Below are 6,550 nucleotides of genomic sequence, written 5' to 3' on the forward strand. Positions count from 1 at the left end.
TGCGGGGAGGGCTCTGGTGAGCGCAGCATCCGCCACAGCGGACGCTGCAGCATGCAGCGGGGGCAAGGCCTTAATCCTTTAACCCCCCCTTTTTTACATTGTGAAAAGTGCTTTGAGACAGGATGTGAACAGTCTCGTTTTTTAATCAGTCTAACATGTTCAAGTATTCAGATTTTTAGGGATCTCATAGTCCTCCCCACATAATTCGTTCCACACCCACACGTCAATAGATAGATAACGTACTGTGTGTCACAATTTATAAAGGAATTAATTGGGAAGGAACGACTGGAGGAAGAGCCCATAAAATGAGTTGATGGTAGCATAAACTTACACATTTTACATCCTCCGCATCTCAATGAACCTTTTGTGATAATTTTCCTAACAATTTGGGACGAAGTGACATAACTTGGGGATACATAAGTGGCGATTGTTTTTGCCCTACGATAAACAAACCACGGGCCTTTAATAACACAATCTGTAAGGCTCGTGTCCAATAACAAAATATTCCAATATTTCCGAATGATCTTTTAGACTTGCTGGCTACATTTATTGAACTGTGTAATCATAAGAGGTACATCCTCACCTGTGTGGTATACATTTCCTTTTTTGTATTTATTTTCACGCTTCTTGGAATGAGATATTCTTAAATCTGTCTTACGATCTGTCCTGGAGTCACCCTTTTCGGGATACAATAAGTCATCCCTCTTGGTAGTTAACACCTCCCGAAAGGCACAAGCTAAATCTTTTTTATTATAGCCTCTCTGCTGGAATCGATGGCTCAATTCCTCAGACTGTCGGATGAAGCCCTCATCCGTGGAGCAATTCCTCCTCAGTCTGAGGAATTGGCCTTTGGGGATACCTTTTATGACCGTATGGGGATGGCAGCTGTCTGCTCTCAATAGCATATTTCTGGAGTTCGGTTTTCTAAATACTTCCGTTTGGATTCTACTCTCAATGTCAATAAATAATCGGAGGTCCAGATAGTCAATGTGATGTAAATCAAAATTGTAAGTGAATTTTAGATTATTATTATTACAATTGATATAGTCAAAAAAAGCGTGTAAGGTGTCTAAATCCCCTTCCCAAATCATAATGAGGTCATCAATGAACCTCTTGTAAAAAGTGATATAATGTCTAAATGGATTTGTGCTAGTGAAAATGAATTGTGATTCCCACCACCCCATAAATAAATTAGCATACACCGGTGCAAAACTCGTGCCCATTGCTGTGCAATGTTGCTGTAAATAAAATTTGTGATCAAATTAAAAATAATTGTGCGTGAGTAAAAAATTAATGGAATCTAAGATAAATGCTATGTGAAATTGATTGCTATCTGGACCCCCGATAAAATGATTGACAGCCGCCACCCCCTGATCATGTTTGATTAATGAATACAGTGACGTAACGTCCATAGTCACCCATATAGAGTGAGGAACCCATTTGACTAGACCTAATTTTTTAATCAAGTCCCCCGAGTCCAACAGAAAGGAGGGTAAATCCTTCACAAATGGCTGCAGGTATCGATCAATGTATTTGGATAAACCATCGCCCAAAGATCCAATAGACGACACGATTGGTCTCCCCGGAGGGTCGACCAATGTCTTATGGACCTTTGAGAGATGGTAAAAGACAGGAATAGTGGGGTAAGGATTCACCTAAAAACACCCACTCCCACTTGTTCTATTATGGGGTTTTTCTAAGATATAATCAGTATCTGGATCAAGTTTACTGGGGTTGAGCACCCTATTTTCCCCTTTGTTCAAACAGATAAGAGACAGGTTAAAAAATATATATTATAGATAATAAAGTCAGTAAATAATAACTATATTTCAATAAACACTGTTAAAAAGTTATATTAATCACTAATTATAATAAAATAATTATAATAATCCTAAATGTTAACCTGTCATATCAATATAACAATAAAAATAAGAAATTGTCAAAATGAAAAAAATAAAGAATAAAAAATAATAAAAAATAATAATAATGAAATATAACATATCATAAATATACTAATATTAAAGTGTACATAATATTCCATATGGTGAACAGCAGCATGTATCTATGAAAACACTATAACAATACAAGAGCAGTTGAAAGCAGAAGAAAGCCTGTACTTAAACATACTCCATTAGTTAAACTAGGAAATACTTAAGCTCCCAATCAGTATTTATACCGTAGGGATGCAATGTATTCATGATATAGATCCAGTGCATCTCTCTCTTATTTAATACATTTAACCTATCACCACCTCTTGGATGACAAGGGACATGTTCAATGCCAATAAACGAGAAATTGGATATATCACCATGAGGGCAGGTAGAAAAGTGACGAGACACTGGATGTCTATCATCCTTCTTTTTAATAAGACGTATATGTTCCATAATACGTGACCGTAAAGGTCTCGTAGTACGTCCCACATATTTTTTATGGCATCCACATTGTAATACATATATAACAAATGATGTGTAGCAATTGATAAAACTAGTAATGTAATGATGAGATTTATATGATTTTAAAGATTTTGTAGATTTAGAATATTGACAAATAGAACACCTTCCACGGGTAAAGAAACCTTTAGGAATCCCACATATCACTCTGTAATTATCATTAGATCTAAACATGCTGGGTGAAAGATGACCAGCAAGAGACCTTCCTTTTCTAAATACATATTTTGGACCATTTTGAACAATAGATGAAATATCTTTATCTAAGGATAATGTGTTCCAATGTTTATAACAAATGGCTTTGATATGTCGTGCTTGTCTATTAAAAGTGGTAATAAACAATGGACAAGTAGAATTGTCTGTAACATATTGTGTGGGTCTTTTATTGCGTGTATTGGATTTATTCATATTTAGCATAAGTGATCTCCTGTCAAGTGATTTAGCATGAGTATATGCCTCTTGAATATCATTGAATGAGTAACCTCTCTCTTGAAATCTCAAAAACATATCTTTGGACTGAATCAGAAAGGCTTTGTCACTAGAACACAATCTTCTCAGCCTAATAAACTGTGCTTTAGGGATGCCCTTAATAAGCGATTTAGGATGGCAGCTCTGTGCAGAGAGAAGTGCATTACGAGAATGTATTTTTCTATAGATGTCAAACTGGATAGATTTGTTAGTATCAATATATAAAGTAAGATCTAAATAATTAATGTGGTGCCAGTTGTGCTCAAAAGTGAATTTTAAATTTAAATCATTAATATTCAGATAATTAATAAACGAAAAAAGTGAATTATCATCCCCATCCCACACCATAATCAAGTTATCAATGTAGTGTTTATAATAAATAATGTGATTACGAAAGATATTAGAATCGTGATATAAAAAGTGTGACCCCCAAAAACCCATAAATAAATTGGCATATGAGGGTACAAAAGAAGTCCCCATAGCCATGCCCAATGATTGTAAATAAAAGCGTGAATCAAATAAAAAATAGTTGTGAGTGAGAAGGAATGTGATAGATTCTATAAGGAAAGTGCACTGTGCAATGGATAAATCAGATAAATTAAGAAAATGTTGAACTGCCATCTTTGTGATCAATAATCGAGTACAGAGAGGACACGTCTAAAGTGACCCATCTGTACCGACTACTCCATTTGACATCTTGTAGAGATAGTATTAGATCAGCCGAATCTTTAATAAAGGATGGCAGACTCTGCACTAGAGGCTGCAGAAAACCGTCCACATACCGCGATAACCCATCTCCCAAAGATCCAATACTCGCTACAATTGGTCGACCAGGAGGGTCGACCAGCGACTTATGGATCTTTGGGAGATGGTGAAATATCGGAATCACGGGATGTGGACGGTACAAGAATTCACATTCTTTTACAGACAGCGTACATAGAATCTTACCAAAAGAGATAAGTTCTTTTAATTCATTAGAAAAAAGTGATGTAGGATTATAGTCTAACCGACAGTAAGTATTAAGGTCATTAAGCTGCCTCAATGCTTCTTCTTGATATTTATCAGCAGACATAACTACAAGGGCACCCCCTTTGTCAGCCTTTTTAATTACTATAGAGGTATCTTTTTTAAGGATGTCCAGTTCCTTAATCTCAGATATAGTAAGGTTGTTAGTGTGGTAATGCGAAAACATATAACCATTAGCCAAAATTCTCAAATCACGTTCAACTAGTCTTTCAAAAGTTGTGATATATGGTCCTCTGTTCATATTAGGACAAAATACAGATTTCGGTCTAAGACCTGAATCTTGATACCCTAAAAAGGGTTGTATAGAATCATGCATGGATTCACCATCTTCCTCAAGGAGACTCTGCATATCAGATAAAAAACATTGATCTTTAAATGTGTGTGGGGAAATGGATAAATAATTATCAGAAGCAGATGGTATAATGTTAGATTCCATAGAATCTAAGCTAGAATTATCTCTGTTCTTTAAACCAAAGAATTTTTTAAGGGCCAATTTTCTCGTAAACATTTGAAGATCAATTATAGTCTGAAATAGCTGGAAATCTTTTTCAGGAACAAAACCTAAACCCTTATTCAGCAATGAAAGTTGATCCACAGAAAGCTGTAAATGGGAAAGATTAATCACATTATTAGATGTAAAGTCTAAAGATATTTCTCCCGTTGTTTCTTTGTTCTTGTCCCCCCGTTTCTTTTTTGATCTTCTGGTCTTAATTCGTTTTTTGACTCGTTTTTTGACCTGGTGTTAGAAGATGGTCTTTGGGAAACACTTTCATTATCCGAATTAGCAAACAATGGATGTCCTGAATTAAAGCTCTCAGCTCTGACATTTCTTCCTACAAAGTCAGTATTATCAAAGGACACTGAATGTGTGCGTAACTCTGGTTCAGAACTTTCTGAATCGAAACTCGAAGTTTCAATATTCCTAGATTTTAATATAGACTTCTGAGGGGTTCTCCACTCACGTTTCTTTTGAGGTTTTTTAGATTTATTAGGGGTCTTGTTAATCGGACCCTCTCGAACAGAAGTAAGAATAAACTTGGCCTTTGATGTAATCTTGGCTGTCACGTTCAAATTTAAAATCCTTTTTCTCCATAATAGACTGCTCACTAATTTCCACATTTTGAAGCAAAATTTTGTCATTTTTAATAAACTGTTCCATTTGTTCAAAAGGTTTGAGTTTAGCCTGGAAATTTTTAATTTCAGTCATAAGAATAGTTCGCTCAGCAACCTTCTCTTTTACAATTAATTCCATTAGTTGATTTGAACAGTTATCAAGAATGTTAATCCACTCCTCTTCTAATTTCTTGCTGTTGAAACCAAAAGTGGGGACTTTTTTAACCCTTAAACCTCTAGGAATTCTATGTGATTTGAGGTAGTGCTCAAGGGTAATTATATCCCACCACAGTCTAATGTTTTGAATGAGTAATTTCTCCAATCTAAGAAAATGATCCACAAGATCAGATGGTTCATCACAAGTAACAGTACTGTCCATATTGAATACTTTCTCTGCTTTTTTAAGTCTCTTGGTATTATCATTGCATGCATAAACATATATATTGCGTCCTGGCATCTCAGACACATCTTCTAAGTCATCCATAATGAAATGTAACATACTACTGGATTACACACCAAGAAAAAAATCACTATAACAATTTCCAAAAAAAAATGTCCATTAATTCCAACAAAAAGAACGATCCAATATTGTATAAGAATATATAGAAAGGATCTAAGCCGAAAAAATAGCTGCGTGAGGTATAAGACCAAGGAAAAATCAATAGATAAATATCCAGGTCATAAAAAATAAACCGCAATCAGTCCTGAGCTCCTGGAATAACGGAGTAACAGAGGAAACACAGAAGAATTCTGCTGCCAGTGCTCAAGGGCCAACAAGCATAGAATGTCTTATTCTTAGGTCATAATGACACACGTCTGCAGCATATAAATGACACTCTAATCAAGCGTATTAAGCGGACCCAGTGGAGCAGGCTGGGGGGAGGGGTAAGGTGAGGTGACACTAAGAGTCGCCGACCATCCAAAGAACAGCCAGGCTGACGCTAAGTCACCCACCATCAACTCTGCCAATGAAGATACCTGCTGTCACGCTGCTTGATCCGGTGTAACCGATGAGGGTGAACCACCGTTGAGTGAATGCCTGCAGTGATGTGTGTCCTGGGATCCATGTGCAACCAGCAATAGTAACCGGAACAGCCAAGCGAAGAAGCGGTGCACTGAGGTAAGTATGAAACCACACGCAGCTCTAACAAAAAACAACTAATTTATTGAAAAAAGGGAAAAAACATCACGAAGCTAGGAACCTCACGCAGCTATTTTTTCGGCTTAGATCCTTTCTATATATTCTTATACACTATTGGATCGTTCTTTTTGTTGGAATTAATGGACATTTTAAACAAGGATTTGGATGACTATTTTTCTTCTTTTTGGAAATTGTTATAGTGATTTTTTTCTTGGTGTGTAATCCAGTAGTGTGTTACATTTCATTATGGATTACTTAGAAGATGTGTCTGAGATGCCAGGACGCAATATATATGTTTATACATGCAATGATAATACCAAGAGACTTAAAAAAGCAGAGTCTTCAATATGGACAG

This window comes from Ascaphus truei, chromosome 1 (genome assembly GCF_040206685.1).
Source record: "Ascaphus truei isolate aAscTru1 chromosome 1, aAscTru1.hap1, whole genome shotgun sequence".
Taxonomy (NCBI): Eukaryota; Metazoa; Chordata; class Amphibia; order Anura; family Ascaphidae; genus Ascaphus; species Ascaphus truei.